This window comes from Pelobates fuscus, chromosome 3 (genome assembly GCF_036172605.1).
Source record: "Pelobates fuscus isolate aPelFus1 chromosome 3, aPelFus1.pri, whole genome shotgun sequence".
Taxonomy (NCBI): Eukaryota; Metazoa; Chordata; class Amphibia; order Anura; family Pelobatidae; genus Pelobates; species Pelobates fuscus.
In genome coordinates this window covers 399,758,696-399,786,195 of record NC_086319.1, presented here as the reverse complement: position 1 = coordinate 399,786,195, position 27,500 = coordinate 399,758,696, and the positions used below count along the sequence as shown (strand labels likewise).

Below are 27,500 nucleotides of genomic sequence, written 5' to 3'. Positions count from 1 at the left end.
GTCCTATGCCCAAAACAGTTCCATGAAATCAGTGCTAACAGTCGGTTAAGTTTGGTAGGCTTTTACAGGTTTCCCTGCAGGGCCCATATTCTGTGGGTAGGAGGCTGGCAAGCAGGCTCCTCCAGGAGCTCGTGGCAAACTCACTTGGAGAGGGAGGAGAGCTATGATACGCCCAGGAAATGGAGATAACGAGATGGTTAAATAATGGTTGATTGAAGCTGTCAGGTGTAGCTCGCACTTTAATTTGAAATCGGTTTCCTTTTTGCCTTTAAAATAAGCGATCTTGCTGCAGTCTAATTAGGGCGCATTGAGGAAATCTGTGTAAGAATGGACCTTGCTGACATTTTCATTGCCTTAAAAGGCAACTGTTTGAATTGCACTGTCGCGTGGAAACCTTGAGCTTCTGGATTCCACAAACTCGTTTTCTCACAGTTTCTAGCAGCTCACAGTTCCCTGGTGGTCTAGTGGTTAGGATTCGGCGCTCTCACCGCCGCGGCCCGGGTTCGATTCCCGGTCAGGAAATTTTCCCGCAACAAGCAAAATGTTCCCTAAAAATACATAAAACCCCACAAATGTTACATCCCCTAATAGCCCTGATCTGGGTGACCAACATATCCAAAGATCACACATATCAGTTCAGGGGTTCAGGAATTTCCTGGAAGTCATAATTTTGACCAAGCGTGCACATGGTCCTATGCCCAAAACAGTTCCATGAAATCAGTGCTAACAGTCGGTCACGTTTGGTAGGCTTTTACAGGTTTCCCTGCAGGGCCGATAATCTGTGGGTAGGAGGCTGGCAACCAGGCTCCTCCAGGAGCTCGTGGCAAACTCACTTGGAGAGGGAGGAGAGCTATGATAGGCCCAGGTGTAGCTCGCACTTTAATTTGAAATCGGTTTCCTTTTTGCCTTTAAAAAAAGGGGTGGTGCAGCTGACTAATTAGGGCGCATTGAGGAAATCTGTGTAAGAATGGACCTTGCTGACATTTTCAGTGCCTTAAAAGGCAAACGTTTGAATTGCACTGTCGCGTGGAAACCTTGAGCTTCTGGATACCACAAACTCGTTTTCTCACAGTTTCTAGCAGCTCACAATTCCCTGGTGGTCTAGTGGTTAGGATTCGGCGCTCTCACCGCCGCGGCCCGGGTTCGATTTCCGGTCAGGGAAAGTTAATCTTTTCCTGCAACAAGCAAAATGTTCCCTAAAAATACATAAAACCCCACAAATGTTACATCCCCTAATAGCCTTGATCTGGGTGACCAACATATCCAAAGATCACACATATCAGTTCAGGGGTTCAGGAATTTCCTGCAAGTCATAATTTTGACCAAGCGTGCACATGGTCCTATGCCCAAAACAGTTCCATGAAATCAGTGCTAACAGTCGGTCACGTTTGGTAGGCTTTTACAGGTTTCCCTGCAGGGCTCATAATCTGTGGGTAGGAGGCTGGCAAGCAGGCTCCTCCAGGAGCTCGTGGCAAACTCACTTGGAGAGGGAGGAGAGCTATGATAGGCCCAGGTGTAGCTCGCACTTTAATTTGAAATCGGTTTCCTTTTTGCCTTTAAAATAAGCGATCTTGCTGCAGTCTAATTAGGGCGCATTGAGGAAATCTGTGTAAGAATGGACCTTGCTGACATTTTCAGTGCCTTAAAAGGCAAACGTTTGAATTGCACTGTCGCGTGGAAACCTTGAGCTTCTGGATACCACAAACTCGTTTTCTCACAGTTTCTAGCAGCTCACAATTCCCTGGTGGTCTAGTGGTTAGGATTCGGCGCTCTCACCGCCGCGGCCCGGGTTCGATTTCCGGTCAGGGAAAGTTAATCTTTTCCCGCAACAAGCAAAATGTTCCCTAAAAATACATAAAACCCCACAAATGTTACATCCCCTAATAGCCCTGATCTGGGTGACCAACATATCCAAAGATCACACATATCAGTTCAGGGGTTCAGGAATTTCCTGGAAGTCATAATTTTGACCAAGCGTGCACATGGTCCTATGCCCAAAACAGTTCCATGAAATCAGTGCTAACAGTCGGTCACGTTTGGTAGGCTTTTACAGGTTTCCCTGCAGGGCCCATAATCTGTGGGTAGTAGGCTGGCAAGCAGGCTCCTCCAGGAGCTCGTGGCAAACTCACTTGGAGAGGAAGGAGAGCTATGATACGCCCAGGAAATGGAGATAACGAGATGGTTAAATAATGGTTGATTGAAGCTGTCAGGTGTAGCTCGCACTTTAATTTGAAATCGGTTTCCTTTTTGCCTTTAAAATAAGTGATCTTGCTGCAGTCTAATTAGGGCGCATTGAGGAAATCTGTGTAAGAATGGACCTTGCTGACATTTTCATTGCCTTAAAAGGTAAACGTTTGAATTTCACTGTCGCGTGGAAAGCTTGAGCTTCTGGATACCACAAACTCGTTTTCTCACAGTTTCTAGCAGCTCACAGTTCCCTGGTGGTCTAGTGGTTAGGATTCGGCGCTCTCACCGCCGCGGCCCGGGTTCGATTTCCGGTCAGGGAAAGTTAATCTTTTCCCGCAACAAGCAAAATGTTCCCTAAAAATACATAAAACCCCACAAATGTTACATCCCCTAATAGCCCTGATCTGGGTGACCAACATATCCAAAGATCACACATATCAGTTCAGGGGTTCAGGAATTTCCTGGAATTCATAATTTTGACCAAGCGTGCACATGGTCCTATGCCCAAAACAGTTCCATGAAATCAGTGCTAACAGTCGGTTAAGTTTGGTAGGCTTTTACAGGTTTCCCTGCAGGGCCCATATTCTGTGGGTAGGAGGCTGGCAAGCAGGCTCCTCCAGGAGCTCGTGGCAAACTCACTTGGAGAGGGAGGAGAGCTATGATACGCCCAGGAAATGGAGATAACGAGATGGTTAAATAATGGTTGATTGAAGCTGTCAGGTGTAGCTCGCACTTTAATTTGAAATCGGTTTCCTTTTTGCCTTTAAAATAAGCGATCTTGCTGCAGTCTAATTAGGGCGCATTGAGGAAATCTGTGTAAGAATGGACCTTGCTGACATTTTCATTGCCTTAAAAGGCAACTGTTTGAATTGCACTGTCGCGTGGAAACCTTGAGCTTCTGGATTCCACAAACTCGTTTTCTCACAGTTTCTAGCAGCTCACAGTTCCCTGGTGGTCTAGTGGTTAGGATTCGGCGCTCTCACCGCCGCGGCCCGGGTTCGATTCCCGGTCAGGAAATTTTCCCGCAACAAGCAAAATGTTCCCTAAAAATACATAAAACCCCACAAATGTTACATCCCCTAATAGCCCTGATCTGGGTGACCAACATATCCAAAGATCACACATATCAGTTCAGGGGTTCAGGAATTTCCTGGAAGTCATAATTTTGACCAAGCGTGCACATGGTCCTATGCCCAAAACAGTTCCATGAAATCAGTGCTAACAGTCGGTCACGTTTGGTAGGCTTTTACAGGTTTCCCTGCAGGGCTCATAATCTGTGGGTAGGAGGCTGGCAAGCAGGCTCCTCCAGGAGCTCGTGGCAAACTCACTTGGAGAGGGAGGAGAGCTATGATAGGCCCAGGTGTAGCTCGCACTTTAATTTGAAATCGGTTTCCTTTTTGCCTTTAAAATAAGCGATCTTGCTGCAGTCTAATTAGGGCGCATTGAGGAAATCTGTTTAAGAATGGACCTTGCTGACATTTTCAGTGCCTTAAAAGGTAAACGTTTGAATTTCACTGTCGCGTGGAAACCTTGAGCTTCTGGATTCCACAAACTCGTTTTCTCACAGTTTCTAGCAGCTCACAGTTCCCTGGTGGTCTAGTGGTTAGGATTCGGCGCTCTCACCGCCGCGGCCCGGGTTCGATTTCCGGTCAGGGAAAGTTAATCTTTTCCCGCAACAAGCAAAATGTTCCCTAAAAATACATAAAACCCCACAAATGTTACATCCCCTAATAGCCCTGATCTGGGTGATCAACATATCCAAAGATCACACATATCAGTTCAGGGGTTCAGGAATTTCCTGGAAGTCATAATTTTGACCAAGCGTGCACATGGTCCTATGCCCAAAACAGTTCCATGAAATCAGTGCTAACAGTCGGTTAAGTTTGGTAGGCTTTTACAGGTTTCCCTGCAGGGCCCATATTCTGTGGGTAGGAGGCTGGCAAGCAGGCTCCTCCAGGAGCTCGTGGCAAACTCACTTGGAGAGGGAGGAGAGCTATGATACGCCTAGGAAATGGAGATAACGAGATGGTTAAATAATGGTTGATTGAAGCTGTCAGGTGTAGCTCGCACTTTAATTTGAAATCGGTTTCCTTTTTGCCTTTAAAATAAGCGATCTTGCTGCAGTCTAATTAGGGCGCATTGAGGAAATCTGTGTAAGAATGGACCTTGCTGACATTTTCATTGCCTTAAAAGGCAAACGTTTGAATTGCACTGTCGTGTGGAAACCTTGAGCTTCTGGATTCCACAAACTCGTTTTCTCACAGTTTCTAGCAGCACACAGTTCCCTGGTGGTCTAGTGGTTAGGATTCGGCGCTCTCACCGCCGCGGCCCGGGTTCGATTCCCGGTCAGGGAAAGTTAATCTTTTCCCGCAACAAGCAAAATGTTCCCTAAAAATACATAAAACCCCACAAATGTTACATCCCCTAATAGCCCTGATCTGGGTGACCAACATATCCAAAGATCACACATATCAGTTCAGGGGTTCAGGAATTTCCTGGAAGTCATAATTTTGACCAAGCGTGCACATGGTCCTATGCCCAAAACAGTTCCATGAAATCAGTGCTAACAGTCGGTCACGTTTGGTAGGCTTTTACAGGTTTCCCTGCAGGGCCCATAATCTGTGGGTAGTAGGCTGGCAAGCAGGCTCCTCCAGGAGCTCGTGGCAAACTCACTTGGAGAGGGAGGAGAGCTATGATACGCCCAGGAAATGGAGATAACGAGATGGTTAAATAATGGTTGATTGAAGCTGTCAGGTGTAGCTCGCACTTTAATTTGAAATCGGTTTCCTTTTTGCCTTTAAAATAAGCGATCTTGCTGCAGTCTAATTAGGGCGCATTGAGGAAATCTGTATAAGAATGGACCTTGCTGACATTTTCATTGCCTTAAAAGGCAACTGTTTGAATTGCACTGTCGCGTGGAAACCTTGAGCTTCTGGATTCCACAAACTCGTTTTCTCACAGTTTCTAGCAGCTCACAGTTCCCTGGTGGTCTAGTGGTTAGGATTCGGTGCTCTCACCGCCGCAGCCCGGGTTCGATTCCCGGTCAGGGAAATTTTCCCGCAACAAGCAAAATGTTCCCTAAAAATACATAAAACCCCACAAATGTTACATCCCCTAATAGCCTTGATCTGGGTGACCAACATATCCAAAGATCACACATATCAGTTCAGGGGTTCAGGAATTTCCTGCAAGTCATAATTTTGACCAAGCGTGCACATGGTCCTATGCCCAAAACAGTTCCATGAAATCAGTGCTAACAGTCGGTCACGTTTGGTAGGCTTTTACAGGTTTCCCTGCAGGGCTCATAATCTGTGGGTAGGAGGCTGGCAAGCAGGCTCCTCCAGGAGCTCGTGGCAAACTCACTTGGAGAGGGAGGAGAGCTATGATAGGCCCAGGTGTAGCTCGCACTTTAATTTGAAATCGGTTTCCTTTTTGCCTTTAAAAAAAGGGGTGGTGCAGCTGACTAATTAGGGCGCATTGAGGAAATCTGTGTAAGAATGGACCTTGCTGACATTTTCAGTGCCTTAAAAGGCAAACGTTTGAATTGCACTGTCGCGTGGAAACCTTGAGCTTCTGGATACCACAAACTCGTTTTCTCACAGTTTCTAGCAGCTCACAATTCCCTGGTGGTCTAGTGGTTAGGATTCGGCGCTCTCACCGCCGCGGCCCGGGTTCGATTTCCGGTCAGGGAAAGTTAATCTTTTCCTGCAACAAGCAAAATGTTCCCTAAAAATACATAAAACCCCACAAATGTTACATCCCCTAATAGCCCTGATCTGGGTGACCAACATATCCAAAGATCACACATATCAGTTCAGGGGTTCAGGAATTTCCTGGAAGTCATAATTTTGACCAAGCGTGCACATGGTCCTATGCCCAAAACAGTTCCATGAAATCAGTGCTAACAGTCGGTCACGTTTGGTAGGCTTTTACAGGTTTCCCTGCAGGGCCCATAATCTGTGGGTAGGAGGCTGGCAAGCAGGCTCCTCCAGGAGCTCGTGGCAAACTCACTTAGAGAGGGAGGAGAGCTATGATAGGCCCAGGTGTAGCTCGCACTTTAATTTGAAATCGGTTTCCTTTTTGCCTTTAAAATAAGCGATCTTGCTGCAGTCTAATTAGGGCGCATTGAGGAAATCTGTATAAGAATGGACCTTGCTGACATTTTCATTGCCTTAAAAGGCAACTGTTTGAATTGCACTGTCGCGTGGAAACCTTGAGCTTCTGGATTCCACAAACTCGTTTTCTCACAGTTTCTAGCAGCTCACAGTTCCCTGGTGGTCTAGTGGTTAGGATTCGGCGCTCTCACCGCCGCAGCCCGGGTTCGATTTCCGGTCAGGGAAAGTTAATCTTTTCCCGCAACAAGCAAAATGTTCCCTAAAAATACATAAAACCCCACAAATGTTACATCCCCTAATAGCCCTGATCTGGGTGACCAACATATCCAAAGATCACACATATCAGTTCAGGGGTTCAGGAATTTCCTGGAAGTCATAATTTTGACCAAGCGTGCACATGGTCCTATGCCCAAAACAGTTCCATGAAATCAGTGCTAACAGTCGGTCACGTTTGGTAGGCTTTTACAGGTTTCCCTGCAGGGCCCATAATCTGTGGGTAGTAGGCTGGCAAGCAGGCTCCTCCAGGAGCTCGTGGCAAACTCACTTGGAGAGGAAGGAGAGCTATGATACGCCCAGGAAATGGAGATAACGAGATGGTTAAATAATGGTTGATTGAAGCTGTCAGGTGTAGCTCGCACTTTAATTTGAAATCGGTTTCCTTTTTGCCTTTAAAATAAGCGATCTTGCTGCAGTCTAATTAGGGCGCATTGAGGAAATCTGTGTAAGAATGGACCTTGCTGACATTTTCATTGCCTTAAAAGGCAAACGTTTGAATTGCACTGTCGTGTGGAAACCTTGAGCTTCTGGATTCCACAAACTCGTTTTCTCACAGTTTCTAGCAGCACACAGTTCCCTGGTGGTCTAGTGGTTAGGATTCGGCGCTCTCACCGCCGCGGCCCGGGTTTTCCCGGTCAGGGAAAGTTAATCTTTTCCCGCAACAAGCAAAATGTTCCCTAAAAATACATAAAACCCCACAAATGTTACATCCCCTAATAGCCCTGATCTGGGTGACCAACATATCCAAAGATCACACATATCAGTTCAGGGGTTCAGGAATTTCCTGGAAGTCATAATTTTGACCAAGCGTGCACATGGTCCTATGCCCAAAACAGTTCCATGAAATTAGTGCTAACAGTCGGTCACGTTTGGTAGGCTTTTACAGGTTTCCCTGCAGGGCCCATAATCTGTGGGTAGTAGGCTGGCAAGCAGGCTCCTCCAGGAGCTCGTGGCAAACTCACTTGGAGAGGGAGGAGAGCTATGATACGCCCAGGAAATGGAGATAACGAGATGGTTAAATAATGGTTGATTGAAGCTGTCAGGTGTAGCTCGCACTTTAATTTGAAATCGGTTTCCTTTTTGCCTTTAAAATAAGCGATCTTGCTGCAGTCTAATTAGGGCGCATTGAGGAAATCTGTGTAAGAATGGACCTTGCTGACATTTTCATTGCCTTAAAAGGCAACTGTTTGAATTGCACTGTCGCGTGGAAACCTTGAGCTTCTGGATTCCACAAACTCGTTTTCTCACAGTTTCTAGCAGCTCACAGTTCCCTGGTGGTCTAGTGGTTAGGATTCGGCGCTCTCACCGCCGCGGCCCGGGTTCGATTCCCGGTCAGGAAATTTTCCCGCAACAAGCAAAATGTTCCCTAAAAATACATAAAACCCCACAAATGTTACATCCCCTAATAGCCCTGATCTGGGTGACCAACATATCCAAAGATCACACATATCAGTTCAGGGGTTCAGGAATTTCCTGGAAGTCATAATTTTGACCAAGCGTGCACATGGTCCTATGCCCAAAACAGTTCCATGAAATCAGTGCTAACAGTCGGTCACGTTTGGTAGGCTTTTACAGGTTTCCCTGCAGGGCCGATAATCTGTGGGTAGGAGGCTGGCAACCAGGCTCCTCCAGGAGCTCGTGGCAAACTCACTTGGAGAGGGAGGAGAGCTATGATAGGCCCAGGTGTAGCTCGCACTTTAATTTGAAATCGGTTTCCTTTTTGCCTTTAAAAAAAGGGGTGGTGCAGCTGACTAATTAGGGCGCATTGAGGAAATCTGTGTAAGAATGGACCTTGCTGACATTTTCAGTGCCTTAAAAGGCAAACGTTTGAATTGCACTGTCGCGTGGAAACCTTGAGCTTCTGGATACCACAAACTCGTTTTCTCACAGTTTCTAGCAGCTCACAATTCCCTGGTGGTCTAGTGGTTAGGATTCGGCGCTCTCACCGCCGCGGCCCGGGTTCGATTTCCGGTCAGGGAAAGTTAATCTTTTCCTGCAACAAGCAAAATGTTCCCTAAAAATACATAAAACCCCACAAATGTTACATCCCCTAATAGCCCTGATCTGGGTGACCAACATATCCAAAGATCACACATATCAGTTCAGGGGTTCAGGAATTTCCTGGAAGTCATAATTTTGACCAAGCGTGCACATGGTCCTATGCCCAAAACAGTTCCATGAAATCAGTGCTAACAGTCGGTCACGTTTGGTAGGCTTTTACAGGTTTCCCTGCAGGGCCCATAATCTGTGGGTAGGAGGCTGGCAAGCAGGCTCCTCCAGGAGCTCGTGGCAAACTCACTTAGAGAGGGAGGAGAGCTATGATAGGCCCAGGTGTAGCTCGCACTTTAATTTGAAATCGGTTTCCTTTTTGCCTTTAAAATAAGCGATCTTGCTGCAGTCTAATTAGGGCGCATTGAGGAAATCTGTATAAGAATGGACCTTGCTGACATTTTCATTGCCTTAAAAGGCAACTGTTTGAATTGCACTGTCGCGTGGAAACCTTGAGCTTCTGGATTCCACAAACTCGTTTTCTCACAGTTTCTAGCAGCTCACAGTTCCCTGGTGGTCTAGTGGTTAGGATTCGGCGCTCTCACCGCCGCAGCCCGGGTTCGATTCCCGGTTAGGGAAATTTTCCCGCAACAAGCAAAATGTTCCCTAAAAATACATAAAACCCCACAAATGTTACATCCCCTAATAGCCCTGATCTGGGTGACCAACATATCCAAAGATCACACATATCAGTTCAGGGGTTCAGGAATTTCCTGGAAGTCATAATTTTGACCAAGCGTGCACATGGTCCTATGCCCAAAACAGTTCCATGAAATCAGTGCTAACAGTCGGTCACGTTTGGTAGGCTTTTACAGGTTTCCCTGCAGGGCTCATAATCTGTGGGTAGGAGGCTGGCAAGCAGGCTCCTCCAGGAGCTCGTGGCAAACTCACTTGGAGAGGGAGGAGAGCTATGATAGGCCCAGGTGTAGCTCGCACTTTAATTTGAAATCGGTTTCCTTTTTGCCTTTAAAATAAGCGATCTTGCTGCAGTCTAATTAGGGCGCATTGAGGAAATCTGTTTAAGAATGGACCTTGCTGACATTTTCAGTGCCTTAAAAGGTAAACGTTTGAATTTCACTGTCGCGTGGAAACCTTGAGCTTCTGGATTCCACAAACTCGTTTTCTCACAGTTTCTAGCAGCTCACAGTTCCCTGGTGGTCTAGTGGTTAGGATTCGGCGCTCTCACCGCCGCGGCCCGGGTTCGATTTCCGGTCAGGGAAAGTTAATCTTTTCCCGCAACAAGCAAAATGTTCCCTAAAAATACATAAAACCCCACAAATGTTACATCCCCTAATAGCCCTGATCTGGGTGACCAACATATCCAAAGATCACACATATCAGTTCAGGGGTTCAGGAATTTCCTGGAAGTCATAATTTTGACCAAGCGTGCACATGGTCCTATGCCCAAAACAGTTCCATGAAATCAGTGCTAACAGTCGGTTAAGTTTGGTAGGCTTTTAAAGGTTTCCCTGCAGGGCCCATATTCTGTGGGTAGGAGGCTGGCAAGCAGGCTCCTCCAGGAGCTCGTGGCAAACTCACTTGGAGAGGGAGGAGAGCTATGATACGCCTAGGAAATGGAGATAACGAGATGGTTAAATAATGGTTGATTGAAGCTGTCAGGTGTAGCTCGCACTTTAATTTGAAATCGGTTTCCTTTTTGCCTTTAAAATAAGCGATCTTGCTGCAGTCTAATTAGGGCGCATTGAGGAAATCTGTGTAAGAATGGACCTTGCTGACATTTTCATTGCCTTAAAAGGCAAACGTTTGAATTGCACTGTCGTGTGGAAACCTTGAGCTTCTGGATTCCACAAACTCGTTTTCTCACAGTTTCTAGCAGCACACAGTTCCCTGGTGGTCTAGTGGTTAGGATTCGGCGCTCTCACCGCCGCGGCCCGGGTTCGATTCCCGGTCAGGGAAAGTTAATCTTTTCCCGCAACAAGCAAAATGTTCCCTAAAAATACATAAAACCCCACAAATGTTACATCCCCTAATAGCCCTGATCTGGGTGACCAACATATCCAAAGATCACACATATCAGTTCAGGGGTTCAGGAATTTCCTGGAAGTCATAATTTTGACCAAGCGTGCACATGGTCCTATGCCCAAAACAGTTCCATGAAATCAGTGCTAACAGTCGGTCACGTTTGGTAGGCTTTTACAGGTTTCCCTGCAGGGCCCATAATCTGTGGGTAGTAGGCTGGCAAGCAGGCTCCTCCAGGAGCTCGTGGCAAACTCACTTGGAGAGGGAGGAGAGCTATGATACGCCCAGGAAATGGAGATAACGAGATGGTTAAATAATGGTTGATTGAAGCTGTCAGGTGTAGCTCGCACTTTAATTTGAAATCGGTTTCCTTTTTGCCTTTAAAATAAGCGATCTTGCTGCAGTCTAATTAGGGCGCATTGAGGAAATCTGTATAAGAATGGACCTTGCTGACATTTTCATTGCCTTAAAAGGCAACTGTTTGAATTGCACTGTCGCGTGGAAACCTTGAGCTTCTGGATTCCACAAACTCGTTTTCTCACAGTTTCTAGCAGCTCACAGTTCCCTGGTGGTCTAGTGGTTAGGATTCGGTGCTCTCACCGCCGCAGCCCGGGTTCGATTCCCGGTCAGGGAAATTTTCCCGCAACAAGCAAAATGTTCCCTAAAAATACATAAAACCCCACAAATGTTACATCCCCTAATAGCCTTGATCTGGGTGACCAACATATCCAAAGATCACACATATCAGTTCAGGGGTTCAGGAATTTCCTGCAAGTCATAATTTTGACCAAGCGTGCACATGGTCCTATGCCCAAAACAGTTCCATGAAATCAGTGCTAACAGTCGGTCACGTTTGGTAGGCTTTTACAGGTTTCCCTGCAGGGCTCATAATCTGTGGGTAGGAGGCTGGCAAGCAGGCTCCTCCAGGAGCTCGTGGCAAACTCACTTGGAGAGGGAGGAGAGCTATGATAGGCCCAGGTGTAGCTCGCACTTTAATTTGAAATCGGTTTCCTTTTTGCCTTTAAAAAAAGGGGTGGTGCAGCTGACTAATTAGGGCGCATTGAGGAAATCTGTGTAAGAATGGACCTTGCTGACATTTTCAGTGCCTTAAAAGGCAAACGTTTGAATTGCACTGTCGCGTGGAAACCTTGAGCTTCTGGATACCACAAACTCGTTTTCTCACAGTTTCTAGCAGCTCACAATTCCCTGGTGGTCTAGTGGTTAGGATTCGGCGCTCTCACCGCCGCGGCCCGGGTTCGATTTCCGGTCAGGGAAAGTTAATCTTTTCCTGCAACAAGCAAAATGTTCCCTAAAAATACATAAAACCCCACAAATGTTACATCCCCTAATAGCCCTGATCTGGGTGACCAACATATCCAAAGATCACACATATCAGTTCAGGGGTTCAGGAATTTCCTGGAAGTCATAATTTTGACCAAGCGTGCACATGGTCCTATGCCCAAAACAGTTCCATGAAATCAGTGCTAACAGTCGGTCACGTTTGGTAGGCTTTTACAGGTTTCCCTGCAGGGCCCATAATCTGTGGGTAGGAGGCTGGCAAGCAGGCTCCTCCAGGAGCTCGTGGCAAACTCACTTAGAGAGGGAGGAGAGCTATGATAGGCCCAGGTGTAGCTCGCACTTTAATTTGAAATCGGTTTCCTTTTTGCCTTTAAAATAAGCGATCTTGCTGCAGTCTAATTAGGGCGCATTGAGGAAATCTGTATAAGAATGGACCTTGCTGACATTTTCATTGCCTTAAAAGGCAACTGTTTGAATTGCACTGTCGCGTGGAAACCTTGAGCTTCTGGATTCCACAAACTCGTTTTCTCACAGTTTCTAGCAGCTCACAGTTCCCTGGTGGTCTAGTGGTTAGGATTCGGCGCTCTCACCGCCGCAGCCCGGGTTCGATTCCCGGTTAGGGAAATTTTCCCGCAACAAGCAAAATGTTCCCTAAAAATACATAAAACCCCACAAATGTTACATCCCCTAATAGCCTTGATCTGGGTGACCAACATATCCAAAGATCACACATATCAGTTCAGGGGTTCAGGAATTTCCTGCAAGTCATAATTTTGACCAAGCGTGCACATGGTCCTATGCCCAAAACAGTTCCATGAAATCAGTGCTAACAGTCGGTCACGTTTGGTAGGCTTTTACAGGTTTCCCTGCAGGGCTCATAATCTGTGGGTAGGAGGCTGGCAAGCAGGCTCCTCCAGGAGCTCGTGGCAAACTCACTTGGAGAGGGAGGAGAGCTATGATAGGCCCAGGTGTAGCTCGCACTTTAATTTGAAATCGGTTTCCTTTTTGCCTTTAAAATAAGCGATCTTGCTGCAGTCTAATTAGGGCGCATTGAGGAAATCTGTGTAAGAATGGACCTTGCTGACATTTTCAGTGCCTTAAAAGGCAAACGTTTGAATTGCACTGTCGCGTGGAAACCTTGAGCTTCTGGATACCACAAACTCGTTTTCTCACAGTTTCTAGCAGCTCACAATTCCCTGGTGGTCTAGTGGTTAGGATTCGGCGCTCTCACCGCCGCGGCCCGGGTTCGATTTCCGGTCAGGGAAAGTTAATCTTTTCCCGCAACAAGCAAAATGTTCCCTAAAAATACATAAAACCCCACAAATGTTACATCCCCTAATAGCCCTGATCTGGGTGACCAACATATCCAAAGATCACACATATCAGTTCAGGGGTTCAGGAATTTCCTGGAAGTCATAATTTTGACCAAGCGTGCACATGGTCCTATGCCCAAAACAGTTCCATGAAATCAGTGCTAACAGTCGGTCACGTTTGGTAGGCTTTTACAGGTTTCCCTGCAGGGCCCATAATCTGTGGGTAGTAGGCTGGCAAGCAGGCTCCTCCAGGAGCTCGTGGCAAACTCACTTGGAGAGGAAGGAGAGCTATGATACGCCCAGGAAATGGAGATAACGAGATGGTTAAATAATGGTTGATTGAAGCTGTCAGGTGTAGCTCGCACTTTAATTTGAAATCGGTTTCCTTTTTGCCTTTAAAATAAGCGATCTTGCTGCAGTCTAATTAGGGCGCATTGAGGAAATCTGTGTAAGAATGGACCTTGCTGACATTTTCATTGCCTTAAAAGGCAAACGTTTGAATTGCACTGTCGTGTGGAAACCTTGAGCTTCTGGATTCCACAAACTCGTTTTCTCACAGTTTCTAGCAGCACACAGTTCCCTGGTGGTCTAGTGGTTAGGATTCGGCGCTCTCACCGCCGCGGCCCGGGTTTTCCCGGTCAGGGAAAGTTAATCTTTTCCCGCAACAAGCAAAATGTTCCCTAAAAATACATAAAACCCCACAAATGTTACATCCCCTAATAGCCCTGATCTGGGTGACCAACATATCCAAAGATCACACATATCAGTTCAGGGGTTCAGGAATTTCCTGGAAGTCATAATTTTGACCAAGCGTGCACATGGTCCTATGCCCAAAACAGTTCCATGAAATTAGTGCTAACAGTCGGTCACGTTTGGTAGGCTTTTACAGGTTTCCCTGCAGGGCCCATAATCTGTGGGTAGTAGGCTGGCAAGCAGGCTCCTCCAGGAGCTCGTGGCAAACTCACTTGGAGAGGGAGGAGAGCTATGATACGCCCAGGAAATGGAGATAACGAGATGGTTAAATAATGGTTGATTGAAGCTGTCAGGTGTAGCTCGCACTTTAATTTGAAATCGGTTTCCTTTTTGCCTTTAAAATAAGCGATCTTGCTGCAGTCTAATTAGGGCGCATTGAGGAAATCTGTGTAAGAATGGACCTTGCTGACATTTTCATTGCCTTAAAAGGCAACTGTTTGAATTGCACTGTCGCGTGGAAACCTTGAGCTTCTGGATTCCACAAACTCGTTTTCTCACAGTTTCTAGCAGCTCACAGTTCCCTGGTGGTCTAGTGGTTAGGATTCGGCGCTCTCACCGCCGCGGCCCGGGTTCGATTCCCGGTCAGGAAATTTTCCCGCAACAAGCAAAATGTTCCCTAAAAATACATAAAACCCCACAAATGTTACATCCCCTAATAGCCCTGATCTGGGTGACCAACATATCCAAAGATCACACATATCAGTTCAGGGGTTCAGGAATTTCCTGGAAGTCATAATTTTGACCAAGCGTGCACATGGTCCTATGCCCAAAACAGTTCCATGAAATCAGTGCTAACAGTCGGTCACGTTTGGTAGGCTTTTACAGGTTTCCCTGCAGGGCCGATAATCTGTGGGTAGGAGGCTGGCAACCAGGCTCCTCCAGGAGCTCGTGGCAAACTCACTTGGAGAGGGAGGAGAGCTATGATAGGCCCAGGTGTAGCTCGCACTTTAATTTGAAATCGGTTTCCTTTTTGCCTTTAAAAAAAGGGGTGGTGCAGCTGACTAATTAGGGCGCATTGAGGAAATCTGTGTAAGAATGGACCTTGCTGACATTTTCAGTGCCTTAAAAGGCAAACGTTTGAATTGCACTGTCGCGTGGAAACCTTGAGCTTCTGGATACCACAAACTCGTTTTCTCACAGTTTCTAGCAGCTCACAATTCCCTGGTGGTCTAGTGGTTAGGATTCGGCGCTCTCACCGCCGCGGCCCGGGTTCGATTTCCGGTCAGGGAAAGTTAATCTTTTCCTGCAACAAGCAAAATGTTCCCTAAAAATACATAAAACCCCACAAATGTTACATCCCCTAATAGCCCTGATCTGGGTGACCAACATATCCAAAGATCACACATATCAGTTCAGGGGTTCAGGAATTTCCTGGAAGTCATAATTTTGACCAAGCGTGCACATGGTCCTATGCCCAAAACAGTTCCATGAAATCAGTGCTAACAGTCGGTCACGTTTGGTAGGCTTTTACAGGTTTCCCTGCAGGGCCCATAATCTGTGGGTAGGAGGCTGGCAAGCAGGCTCCTCCAGGAGCTCGTGGCAAACTCACTTAGAGAGGGAGGAGAGCTATGATAGGCCCAGGTGTAGCTCGCACTTTAATTTGAAATCGGTTTCCTTTTTGCCTTTAAAATAAGCGATCTTGCTGCAGTCTAATTAGGGCGCATTGAGGAAATCTGTATAAGAATGGACCTTGCTGACATTTTCATTGCCTTAAAAGGCAACTGTTTGAATTGCACTGTCGCGTGGAAACCTTGAGCTTCTGGATTCCACAAACTCGTTTTCTCACAGTTTCTAGCAGCTCACAGTTCCCTGGTGGTCTAGTGGTTAGGATTCGGCGCTCTCACCGCCGCAGCCCGGGTTCGATTCCCGGTTAGGGAAATTTTCCCGCAACAAGCAAAATGTTCCCTAAAAATACATAAAACCCCACAAATGTTACATCCCCTAATAGCCTTGATCTGGGTGACCAACATATCCAAAGATCACACATATCAGTTCAGGGGTTCAGGAATTTCCTGCAAGTCATAATTTTGACCAAGCGTGCACATGGTCCTATGCCCAAAACAGTTCCATGAAATCAGTGCTAACAGTCGGTCACGTTTGGTAGGCTTTTACAGGTTTCCCTGCAGGGCTCATAATCTGTGGGTAGGAGGCTGGCAAGCAGGCTCCTCCAGGAGCTCGTGGCAAACTCACTTGGAGAGGGAGGAGAGCTATGATAGGCCCAGGTGTAGCTCGCACTTTAATTTGAAATCGGTTTCCTTTTTGCCTTTAAAATAAGCGATCTTGCTGCAGTCTAATTAGGGCGCATTGAGGAAATCTGTGTAAGAATGGACCTTGCTGACATTTTCAGTGCCTTAAAAGGCAAACGTTTGAATTGCACTGTCGCGTGGAAACCTTGAGCTTCTGGATACCACAAACTCGTTTTCTCACAGTTTCTAGCAGCTCACAATTCCCTGGTGGTCTAGTGGTTAGGATTCGGCGCTCTCACCGCCGCGGCCCGGGTTCGATTTCCGGTCAGGGAAAGTTAATCTTTTCCCGCAACAAGCAAAATGTTCCCTAAAAATACATAAAACCCCACAAATGTTACATCCCCTAATAGCCCTGATCTGGGTGACCAACATATCCAAAGATCACACATATCAGTTCAGGGGTTCAGGAATTTCCTGGAAGTCATAATTTTGACCAAGCGTGCACATGGTCCTATGCCCAAAACAGTTCCATGAAATCAGTGCTAACAGTCGGTCACGTTTGGTAGGCTTTTACAGGTTTCCCTGCAGGGCCCATAATCTGTGGGTAGTAGGCTGGCAAGCAGGCTCCTCCAGGAGCTCGTGGCAAACTCACTTGGAGAGGAAGGAGAGCTATGATACGCCCAGGAAATGGAGATAACGAGATGGTTAAATAATGGTTGATTGAAGCTGTCAGGTGTAGCTCGCACTTTAATTTGAAATCGGTTTCCTTTTTGCCTTTAAAATAAGTGATCTTGCTGCAGTCTAATTAGGGCGCATTGAGGAAATCTGTGTAAGAATGGACCTTGCTGACATTTTCATTGCCTTAAAAGGTAAACGTTTGAATTTCACTGTCGCGTGGAAAGCTTGAGCTTCTGGATACCACAAACTCGTTTTCTCACAGTTTCTAGCAGCTCACAGTTCCCTGGTGGTCTAGTGGTTAGGATTCGGCGCTCTCACCGCCGCGGCCCGGGTTCGATTTCCGGTCAGGGAAAGTTAATCTTTTCCCGCAACAAGCAAAATGTTCCCTAAAAATACATAAAACCCCACAAATGTTACATCCCCTAATAGCCCTGATCTGGGTGACCAACATATCCAAAGATCACACATATCAGTTCAGGGGTTCAGGAATTTCCTGGAATTCATAATTTTGACCAAGCGTGCACATGGTCCTATGCCCAAAACAGTTCCATGAAATCAGTGCTAACAGTCGGTTAAGTTTGGTAGGCTTTTACAGGTTTCCCTGCAGGGCCCATATTCTGTGGGTAGGAGGCTGGCAAGCAGGCTCCTCCAGGAGCTCGTGGCAAACTCACTTGGAGAGGGAGGAGAGCTATGATACGCCCAGGAAATGGAGATAACGAGATGGTTAAATAATGGTTGATTGAAGCTGTCAGGTGTAGCTCGCACTTTAATTTGAAATCGGTTTCCTTTTTGCCTTTAAAATAAGCGATCTTGCTGCAGTCTAATTAGGGCGCATTGAGGAAATCTGTTTAAGAATGGACCTTGCTGACATTTTCAGTGCCTTAAAAGGTAAACGTTTGAATTTCACTGTCGCGTGGAAACCTTGAGCTTCTGGATTCCACAAACTCGTTTTCTCACAGTTTCTAGCAGCTCACAGTTCCCTGGTGGTCTAGTGGTTAGGATTCGGCGCTCTCACCGCCGCGGCCCGGGTTCGATTTCCGGTCAGGGAAAGTTAATCTTTTCCCGCAACAAGCAAAATGTTCCCTAAAAATACATAAAACCCCACAAATGTTACATCCCCTAATAGCCCTGATCTGGGTGACCAACATATCCAAAGATCACACATATCAGTTCAGGGGTTCAGGAATTTCCTGGAAGTCATAATTTTGACCAAGCGTGCACATGGTCCTATGCCCAAAACAGTTCCATGAAATCAGTGCTAACAGTCGGTTAAGTTTGGTAGGCTTTTACAGGTTTCCCTGCAGGGCCCATATTCTGTGGGTAGGAGGCTGGCAAGCAGGCTCCTCCAGGAGCTCGTGGCAAACTCACTTGGAGAGGGAGGAGAGCTATGATACGCCTAGGAAATGGAGATAACGAGATGGTTAAATAATGGTTGATTGAAGCTGTCAGGTGTAGCTCGCACTTTAATTTGAAATCGGTTTCCTTTTTGCCTTTAAAATAAGCGATCTTGCTGCAGTCTAATTAGGGCGCATTGAGGAAATCTGTGTAAGAATGGACCTTGCTGACATTTTCATTGCCTTAAAAGGCAAACGTTTGAATTGCACTGTCGTGTGGAAACCTTGAGCTTCTGGATTCCACAAACTCGTTTTCTCACAGTTTCTAGCAGCACACAGTTCCCTGGTGGTCTAGTGGTTAGGATTCGGCGCTCTCACCGCCGCGGCCCGGGTTCGATTCCCGGTCAGGGAAAGTTAATCTTTTCCCGCAACAAGCAAAATGTTCCCTAAAAATACATAAAACCCCACAAATGTTACATCCCCTAATAGCCCTGATCTGGGTGACCAACATATCCAAAGATCACACATATCAGTTCAGGGGTTCAGGAATTTCCTGGAAGTCATAATTTTGACCAAGCGTGCACATGGTCCTATGCCCAAAACAGTTCCATGAAATCAGTGCTAACAGTCGGTCACGTTTGGTAGGCTTTTACAGGTTTCCCTGCAGGGCCCATAATCTGTGGGTAGTAGGCTGGCAAGCAGGCTCCTCCAGGAGCTCGTGGCAAACTCACTTGGAGAGGGAGGAGAGCTATGATACGCCCAGGAAATGGAGATAACGAGATGGTTAAATAATGGTTGATTGAAGCTGTCAGGTGTAGCTCGCACTTTAATTTGAAATCGGTTTCCTTTTTGCCTTTAAAATAAGCGATCTTGCTGCAGTCTAATTAGGGCGCATTGAGGAAATCTGTATAAGAATGGACCTTGCTGACATTTTCATTGCCTTAAAAGGCAACTGTTTGAATTGCACTGTCGCGTGGAAACCTTGAGCTTCTGGATTCCACAAACTCGTTTTCTCACAGTTTCTAGCAGCTCACAGTTCCCTGGTGGTCTAGTGGTTAGGATTCGGCGCTCTCACCGCCGCAGCCCGGGTTCGATTCCCGGTCAGGGAAATTTTCCCGCAACAAGCAAAATGTTCCCTAAAAATACATAAAACCCCACAAATGTTACATCCCCTAATAGCCTTGATCTGGGTGACCAACATATCCAAAGATCACACATATCAGTTCAGGGGTTCAGGAATTTCCTGCAAGTCATAATTTTGACCAAGCGTGCACATGGTCCTATGCCCAAAACAGTTCCATGAAATCAGTGCTAACAGTCGGTCACGTTTGGTAGGCTTTTACAGGTTTCCCTGCAGGGCTCATAATCTGTGGGTAGGAGGCTGGCAAGCAGGCTCCTCCAGGAGCTCGTGGCAAACTCACTTGGAGAGGGAGGAGAGCTATGATAGGCCCAGGTGTAGCTCGCACTTTAATTTGAAATCGGTTTCCTTTTTGCCTTTAAAATAAGTGATCTTGCTGCAGTCTAATTAGGGCGCATTGAGGAAATCTGTGTAAGAATGGACCTTGCTGACATTTTCATTGCCTTAAAAGGTAAACGTTTGAATTTCACTGTCGCGTGGAAAGCTTGAGCTTCTGGATACCACAAACTCGTTTTTTCACAGTTTCTAGCAGCTCACAGTTCCCTGGTGGTCTAGTGGTTAGGATTCGGCGCTCTCACCGCCGCGGCCCGGGTTCGATTTCCGGTCAGGGAAAGTTAATCTTTTCCCGCAACAAGCAAAATGTTCCCTAAAAATACATAAAACCCCACAAATGTTACATCCCCTAATAGCCCTGATCTGGGTGACCAACATATCCAAAGATCACACATATCAGTTCAGGGGTTCAGGAATTTCCTGGAATTCATAATTTTGACCAAGCGTGCACATGGTCCTATGCCCAAAACAGTTCCATGAAATCAGTGCTAACAGTCGGTTAAGTTTGGTAGGCTTTTACAGGTTTCCCTGCAGGGCCCATATTCTGTGGGTAGGAGGCTGGCAAGCAGGCTCCTCCAGGAGCTCGTGGCAAACTCACTTGGAGAGGGAGGAGAGCTATGATACGCCCAGGAAATGGAGATAACGAGATGGTTAAATAATGGTTGATTGAAGCTGTCAGGTGTAGCTCGCACTTTAATTTGAAATCGGTTTCCTTTTTGCCTTTAAAATAAGCGATCTTGCTGCAGTCTAATTAGGGCGCATTGAGGAAATCTGTGTAAGAATGGACCTTGCTGACATTTTCATTGCCTTAAAAGGCAAACGTTTGAATTGCACTGTCGTGTGGAAACCTTGAGCTTCTGGATTCCACAAACTCGTTTTCTCACAGTTTCTAGCAGCACACAGTTCCCTGGTGGTCTAGTGGTTAGGATTCGGCGCTCTCACCGCCGCGGCCCGGGTTTTCCCGGTCAGGGAAAGTTAATCTTTTCCCGCAACAAGCAAAATGTTCCCTAAAAATACATAAAACCCCACAAATGTTACATCCCCTAATAGCCCTGATCTGGGTGACCAACATATCCAAAGATCACACATATCAGTTCAGGGGTTCAGGAATTTCCTGGAAGTCATAATTTTGACCAAGCGTGCACATGGTCCTATGCCCAAAACAGTTCCATGAAATTAGTGCTAACAGTCGGTCACGTTTGGTAGGCTTTTACAGGTTTCCCTGCAGGGCCCATAATCTGTGGGTAGTAGGCTGGCAAGCAGGCTCCTCCAGGAGCTCGTGGCAAACTCACTTGGAGAGGGAGGAGAGCTATGATACGCCCAGGAAATGGAGATAACGAGATGGTTAAATAATGGTTGATTGAAGCTGTCAGGTGTAGCTCGCACTTTAATTTGAAATCGGTTTCCTTTTTGCCTTTAAAATAAGCGATCTTGCTGCAGTCTAATTAGGGCGCATTGAGGAAATCTGTGTAAGAATGGACCTTGCTGACATTTTCATTGCCTTAAAAGGCAACTGTTTGAATTGCACTGTCGCGTGGAAACCTTGAGCTTCTGGATTCCACAAACTCGTTTTCTCACAGTTTCTAGCAGCTCACAGTTCCCTGGTGGTCTAGTGGTTAGGATTCGGCGCTCTCACCGCCGCGGCCCGGGTTCGATTCCCGGTCAGGAAATTTTCCCGCAACAAGCAAAATGTTCCCTAAAAATACATAAAACCCCACAAATGTTACATCCCCTAATAGCCCTGATCTGGGTGACCAACATATCCAAAGATCACACATATCAGTTCAGGGGTTCAGGAATTTCCTGGAAGTCATAATTTTGACCAAGCGTGCACATGGTCCTATGCCCAAAACAGTTCCATGAAATCAGTGCTAACAGTCGGTCACGTTTGGTAGGCTTTTACAGGTTTCCCTGCAGGGCCGATAATCTGTGGGTAGGAGGCTGGCAACCAGGCTCCTCCAGGAGCTCGTGGCAAACTCACTTGGAGAGGGAGGAGAGCTATGATAGGCCCAGGTGTAGCTCGCACTTTAATTTGAAATCGGTTTCCTTTTTGCCTTTAAAATAAGTGATCTTGCTGCAGTCTAATTAGGGCGCATTGAGGAAATCTGTGTAAGAATGGACCTTGCTGACATTTTCATTGCCTTAAAAGGTAAACGTTTGAATTTCACTGTCGCGTGGAAAGCTTGAGCTTCTGGATACCACAAACTCGTTTTCTCACAGTTTCTAGCAGCTCACAGTTCCCTGGTGGTCTAGTGGTTAGGATTCGGCGCTCTCACCGCCGCGGCCCGGGTTCGATTTCCGGTCAGGGAAAGTTAATCTTTTCCCGCAACAAGCAAAATGTTCCCTAAAAATACATAAAACCCCACAAATGTTACATCCCCTAATAGCCCTGATCTGGGTGACCAACATATCCAAAGATCACACATATCAGTTCAGGGGTTCAGGAATTTCCTGGAATTCATAATTTTGACCAAGCGTGCACATGGTCCTATGCCCAAAACAGTTCCATGAAATCAGTGCTAACAGTCGGTTAAGTTTGGTAGGCTTTTACAGGTTTCCCTGCAGGGCCCATATTCTGTGGGTAGGAGGCTGGCAAGCAGGCTCCTCCAGGAGCTCGTGGCAAACTCACTTGGAGAGGGAGGAGAGCTATGATACGCCCAGGAAATGGAGATAACGAGATGGTTAAATAATGGTTGATTGAAGCTGTCAGGTGTAGCTCGCACTTTAATTTGAAATCGGTTTCCTTTTTGCCTTTAAAATAAGCGATCTTGCTGCAGTCTAATTAGGGCGCATTGAGGAAATCTGTGTAAGAATGGACCTTGCTGACATTTTCATTGCCTTAAAAGGCAACTGTTTGAATTGCACTGTCGCGTGGAAACCTTGAGCTTCTGGATTCCACAAACTCGTTTTCTCACAGTTTCTAGCAGCTCACAGTTCCCTGGTGGTCTAGTGGTTAGGATTCGGCGCTCTCACCGCCGCGGCCCGGGTTCGATTCCCGGTCAGGGAAAGTTAATCTTTTCCCGCAACAAGCAAAATGTTCCCTAAAAATACATAAAACCCCACAAATGTTACATCCCCTAATAGCCCTGATCTGGGTGACCAACATATCCAAAGATCACACATATCAGTTCAGGGGTTCAGGAATTTCCTGGAAGTCATAATTTTGACCAAGCGTGCACATGGTCCTATGCCCAAAACAGTTCCATGAAATCAGTGCTAACAGTCGGTCACGTTTGGTAGGCTTTTACAGGTTTCCCTGCAGGGCTCATAATCTGTGGGTAGGAGGCTGGCAAGCAGGCTCCTCCAGGAGCTCGTGGCAAACTCACTTGGAGAGGGAGGAGAGCTATGATAGGCCCAGGTGTAGCTCGCACTTTAATTTGAAATCGGTTTCCTTTTTGCCTTTAAAATAAGCGATCTTGCTGCAGTCTAATTAGGGCGCATTGAGGAAATCTGTTTAAGAATGGACCTTGCTGACATTTTCAGTGCCTTAAAAGGTAAACGTTTGAATTTCACTGTCGCGTGGAAACCTTGAGCTTCTGGATTCCACAAACTCGTTTTCTCACAGTTTCTAGCAGCTCACAGTTCCCTGGTGGTCTAGTGGTTAGGATTCGGCGCTCTCACCGCCGCGGCCCGGGTTCGATTTCCGGTCAGGGAAAGTTAATCTTTTCCCGCAACAAGCAAAATGTTCCCTAAAAATACATAAAACCCCACAAATGTTACATCCCCTAATAGCCCTGATCTGGGTGACCAACATATCCAAAGATCACACATATCAGTTCAGGGGTTCAGGAATTTCCTGGAAGTCATAATTTTGACCAAGCGTGCACATGGTCCTATGCCCAAAACAGTTCCATGAAATCAGTGCTAACAGTCGGTTAAGTTTGGTAGGCTTTTACAGGTTTCCCTGCAGGGCCCATATTCTGTGGGTAGGAGGCTGGCAAGCAGGCTCCTCCAGGAGCTCGTGGCAAACTCACTTGGAGAGGGAGGAGAGCTATGATACGCCTAGGAAATGGAGATAACGAGATGGTTAAATAATGGTTGATTGAAGCTGTCAGGTGTAGCTCGCACTTTAATTTGAAATCGGTTTCCTTTTTGCCTTTAAAATAAGCGATCTTGCTGCAGTCTAATTAGGGCGCATTGAGGAAATCTGTGTAAGAATGGACCTTGCTGACATTTTCATTGCCTTAAAAGGCAAACGTTTGAATTGCACTGTCGTGTGGAAACCTTGAGCTTCTGGATTCCACAAACTCGTTTTCTCACAGTTTCTAGCAGCACACAGTTCCCTGGTGGTCTAGTGGTTAGGATTCGGCGCTCTCACCGCCGCGGCCCGGGTTCGATTCCCGGTCAGGGAAAGTTAATCTTTTCCCGCAACAAGCAAAATGTTCCCTAAAAATACATAAAACCCCACAAATGTTACATCCCCTAATAGCCCTGATCTGGGTGACCAACATATCCAAAGATCACACATATCAGTTCAGGGGTTCAGGAATTTCCTGGAAGTCATAATTTTGACCAAGCGTGCACATGGTCCTATGCCCAAAACAGTTCCATGAAATCAGTGCTAACAGTCGGTCACGTTTGGTAGGCTTTTACAGGTTTCCCTGCAGGGCCCATAATCTGTGGGTAGTAGGCTGGCAAGCAGGCTCCTCCAGGAGCTCGTGGCAAACTCACTTGGAGAGGGAGGAGAGCTATGATACGCCCAGGAAATGGAGATAACGAGATGGTTAAATAATGGTTGATTGAAGCTGTCAGGTGTAGCTCGCACTTTAATTTGAAATCGGTTTCCTTTTTGCCTTTAAAATAAGCGATCTTGCTGCAGTCTAATTAGGGCGCATTGAGGAAATCTGTATAAGAATGGACCTTGCTGACATTTTCATTGCCTTAAAAGGCAACTGTTTGAATTGCACTGTCGCGTGGAAACCTTGAGCTTCTGGATTCCACAAACTCGTTTTCTCACAGTTTCTAGCAGCTCACAGTTCCCTGGTGGTCTAGTGGTTAGGATTCGGCGCTCTCGCCGCCGCAGCCCGGGTTCGATTCCCGGTCAGGGAAATTTTCCCGCAACAAGCAAAATGTTCCCTAAAAATACATAAAACCCCACAAATGTTACATCCCCTAATAGCCTTGATCTGGGTGACCAACATATCCAAAGATCACACATATCAGTTCAGGGGTTCAGGAATTTCCTGCAAGTCATAATTTTGACCAAGCGTGCACATGGTCCTATGCCCAAAACAGTTCCATGAAATCAGTGCTAACAGTCGGTCACGTTTGGTAGGCTTTTACAGGTTTCCCTGCAGGGCTCATAATCTGTGGGTAGGAGGCTGGCAAGCAGGCTCCTCCAGGAGCTCGTGGCAAACTCACTTGGAGAGGGAGGAGAGCTATGATAGGCCCAGGTGTAGCTCGCACTTTAATTTGAAATCGGTTTCCTTTTTGCCTTTAAAATAAGTGATCTTGCTGCAGTCTAATTAGGGCGCATTGAGGAAATCTGTGTAAGAATGGACCTTGCTGACATTTTCATTGCCTTAAAAGGTAAACGTTTGAATTTCACTGTCGCGTGGAAAGCTTGAGCTTCTGGATACCACAAACTCGTTTTTTCACAGTTTCTAGCAGCTCACAGTTCCCTGGTGGTCTAGTGGTTAGGATTCGGCGCTCTCACCGCCGCGGCCCGGGTTCGATTTCCGGTCAGGGAAAGTTAATCTTTTCCCGCAACAAGCAAAATGTTCCCTAAAAATACATAAAACCCCACAAATGTTACATCCCCTAATAGCCCTGATCTGGGTGACCAACATATCCAAAGATCACACATATCAGTTCAGGGGTTCAGGAATTTCCTGGAATTCATAATTTTGACCAAGCGTGCACATGGTCCTATGCCCAAAACAGTTCCATGAAATCAGTGCTAACAGTCGGTTAAGTTTGGTAGGCTTTTACAGGTTTCCCTGCAGGGCCCATATTCTGTGGGTAGGAGGCTGGCAAGCAGGCTCCTCCAGGAGCTCGTGGCAAACTCACTTGGAGAGGGAGGAGAGCTATGATACGCCCAGGAAATGGAGATAACGAGATGGTTAAATAATGGTTGATTGAAGCTGTCAGGTGTAGCTCGCACTTTAATTTGAAATCGGTTTCCTTTTTGCCTTTAAAATAAGCGATCTTGCTGCAGTCTAATTAGGGCGCATTGAGGAAATCTGTGTAAGAATGGACCTTGCTGACATTTTCATTGCCTTAAAAGGCAAACGTTTGAATTGCACTGTCGTGTGGAAACCTTGAGCTTCTGGATTCCACAAACTCGTTTTCTCACAGTTTCTAGCAGCACACAGTTCCCTGGTGGTCTAGTGGTTAGGATTCGGCGCTCTCACCGCCGCGGCCCGGGTTTTCCCGGTCAGGGAAAGTTAATCTTTTCCCGCAACAAGCAAAATGTTCCCTAAAAATACATAAAACCCCACAAATGTTACATCCCCTAATAGCCCTGATCTGGGTGACCAACATATCCAAAGATCACACATATCAGTTCAGGGGTTCAGGAATTTCCTGGAAGTCATAATTTTGACCAAGCGTGCACATGGTCCTATGCCCAAAACAGTTCCATGAAATTAGTGCTAACAGTCGGTCACGTTTGGTAGGCTTTTACAGGTTTCCCTGCAGGGCCCATAATCTGTGGGTAGTAGGCTGGCAAGCAGGCTCCTCCAGGAGCTCGTGGCAAACTCACTTGGAGAGGGAGGAGAGCTATGATACGCCCAGGAAATGGAGATAACGAGATGGTTAAATAATGGTTGATTGAAGCTGTCAGGTGTAGCTCGCACTTTAATTTGAAATCGGTTTCCTTTTTGCCTTTAAAATAAGCGATCTTGCTGCAGTCTAATTAGGGCGCATTGAGGAAATCTGTGTAAGAATGGACCTTGCTGACATTTTCATTGCCTTAAAAGGCAACTGTTTGAATTGCACTGTCGCGTGGAAACCTTGAGCTTCTGGATTCCACAAACTCGTTTTCTCACAGTTTCTAGCAGCTCACAGTTCCCTGGTGGTCTAGTGGTTAGGATTCGGCGCTCTCACCGCCGCGGCCCTGGTTCGATTCCCGGTCAGGAAATTTTCCCGCAACAAGCAAAATGTTCCCTAAAAATACATAAAACCCCACAAATGTTACATCCCCTAATAGCCCTGATCTGGGTGACCAACATATCCAAAGATCACACATATCAGTTCAGGGGTTCAGGAATTTCCTGGAAGTCATAATTTTGACCAAGCGTGCACATGGTCCTATGCCCAAAACAGTTCCATGAAATCAGTGCTAACAGTCGGTCACGTTTGGTAGGCTTTTACAGGTTTCCCTGCAGGGCCGATAATCTGTGGGTAGGAGGCTGGCAACCAGGCTCCTCCAGGAGCTCGTGGCAAACTCACTTGGAGAGGGAGGAGAGCTATGATAGGCCCAGGTGTAGCTCGCACTTTAATTTGAAATCGGTTTCCTTTTTGCCTTTAAAATAAGCGATCTTGCTGCAGTCTAATTAGGGCGCATTGAGGAAATCTGTGTAAGAATGGACCTTGCTGACATTTTCAGTGCCTTAAAAGGCAAACGTTTGAATTGCACTGTCGCGTGGAAACCTTGAGCTTCTGGATACCACAAACTCGTTTTCTCACAGTTTCTAGCAGCTCACAATTCCCTGGTGGTCTAGTGGTTAGGATTCGGCGCTCTCACCGCCGCGGCCCGGGTTCGATTTCCGGTCAGGGAAAGTTAATCTTTTCCCGCAACAAGCAAAATGTTCCCTAAAAATACATAAAACCCCACAAATGTTACATCCCCTAATAGCCCTGATCTGGGTGACCAACATATCCAAAGATCACACATATCAGTTCAGGGGTTCAGGAAT

At 46.5% G+C, this 27,500-nt stretch overlaps 16 non-coding genes across 16 annotated transcripts; all 16 read left to right on the top strand.

Annotated features, from left to right (window-relative positions):
- Positions 1–450: 450 nt before the first annotated feature.
- On the top strand, positions 451–522 carry TRNAE-CUC (transfer RNA glutamic acid (anticodon CUC)). Its single transcript has one exon. It is a non-coding gene; the product is annotated as a tRNA-Glu (tRNA).
- Positions 523–3,132: 2,610 nt separating this feature from the next.
- On the top strand, positions 3,133–3,204 carry TRNAE-CUC (transfer RNA glutamic acid (anticodon CUC)). Its single transcript has one exon. It is a non-coding gene; the product is annotated as a tRNA-Glu (tRNA).
- A 1,265-nt stretch (positions 3,205–4,469) lies between these two features.
- Positions 4,470–4,541, top strand: TRNAE-CUC (transfer RNA glutamic acid (anticodon CUC)). The gene has a single exon. It is a non-coding gene; the product is annotated as a tRNA-Glu (tRNA).
- Positions 4,542–5,166: 625 nt separating this feature from the next.
- TRNAE-CUC (transfer RNA glutamic acid (anticodon CUC)) lies at positions 5,167–5,238 on the top strand. Its single transcript has one exon. It is a non-coding gene; the product is annotated as a tRNA-Glu (tRNA).
- Positions 5,239–7,846: 2,608 nt separating this feature from the next.
- Positions 7,847–7,918, top strand: TRNAE-CUC (transfer RNA glutamic acid (anticodon CUC)). The gene has a single exon. It is a non-coding gene; the product is annotated as a tRNA-Glu (tRNA).
- Positions 7,919–9,134: 1,216 nt separating this feature from the next.
- On the top strand, positions 9,135–9,206 carry TRNAE-CUC (transfer RNA glutamic acid (anticodon CUC)). The gene has a single exon. It is a non-coding gene; the product is annotated as a tRNA-Glu (tRNA).
- A 1,266-nt stretch (positions 9,207–10,472) lies between these two features.
- TRNAE-CUC (transfer RNA glutamic acid (anticodon CUC)) lies at positions 10,473–10,544 on the top strand. The gene has a single exon. It is a non-coding gene; the product is annotated as a tRNA-Glu (tRNA).
- Positions 10,545–11,169: 625 nt separating this feature from the next.
- Positions 11,170–11,241, top strand: TRNAE-CUC (transfer RNA glutamic acid (anticodon CUC)). The gene has a single exon. It is a non-coding gene; the product is annotated as a tRNA-Glu (tRNA).
- A 1,217-nt stretch (positions 11,242–12,458) lies between these two features.
- TRNAE-CUC (transfer RNA glutamic acid (anticodon CUC)) lies at positions 12,459–12,530 on the top strand. The gene has a single exon. It is a non-coding gene; the product is annotated as a tRNA-Glu (tRNA).
- A 1,960-nt stretch (positions 12,531–14,490) lies between these two features.
- On the top strand, positions 14,491–14,562 carry TRNAE-CUC (transfer RNA glutamic acid (anticodon CUC)). Its single transcript has one exon. It is a non-coding gene; the product is annotated as a tRNA-Glu (tRNA).
- A 1,216-nt stretch (positions 14,563–15,778) lies between these two features.
- TRNAE-CUC (transfer RNA glutamic acid (anticodon CUC)) lies at positions 15,779–15,850 on the top strand. The gene has a single exon. It is a non-coding gene; the product is annotated as a tRNA-Glu (tRNA).
- A 2,660-nt stretch (positions 15,851–18,510) lies between these two features.
- TRNAE-CUC (transfer RNA glutamic acid (anticodon CUC)) lies at positions 18,511–18,582 on the top strand. Its single transcript has one exon. It is a non-coding gene; the product is annotated as a tRNA-Glu (tRNA).
- A 625-nt stretch (positions 18,583–19,207) lies between these two features.
- On the top strand, positions 19,208–19,279 carry TRNAE-CUC (transfer RNA glutamic acid (anticodon CUC)). The gene has a single exon. It is a non-coding gene; the product is annotated as a tRNA-Glu (tRNA).
- A 1,960-nt stretch (positions 19,280–21,239) lies between these two features.
- Positions 21,240–21,311, top strand: TRNAE-CUC (transfer RNA glutamic acid (anticodon CUC)). The gene has a single exon. It is a non-coding gene; the product is annotated as a tRNA-Glu (tRNA).
- A 1,265-nt stretch (positions 21,312–22,576) lies between these two features.
- On the top strand, positions 22,577–22,648 carry TRNAE-CUC (transfer RNA glutamic acid (anticodon CUC)). The gene has a single exon. It is a non-coding gene; the product is annotated as a tRNA-Glu (tRNA).
- A 1,273-nt stretch (positions 22,649–23,921) lies between these two features.
- Positions 23,922–23,993, top strand: TRNAE-CUC (transfer RNA glutamic acid (anticodon CUC)). The gene has a single exon. It is a non-coding gene; the product is annotated as a tRNA-Glu (tRNA).
- Positions 23,994–27,500: the final 3,507 nt, after the last annotated feature.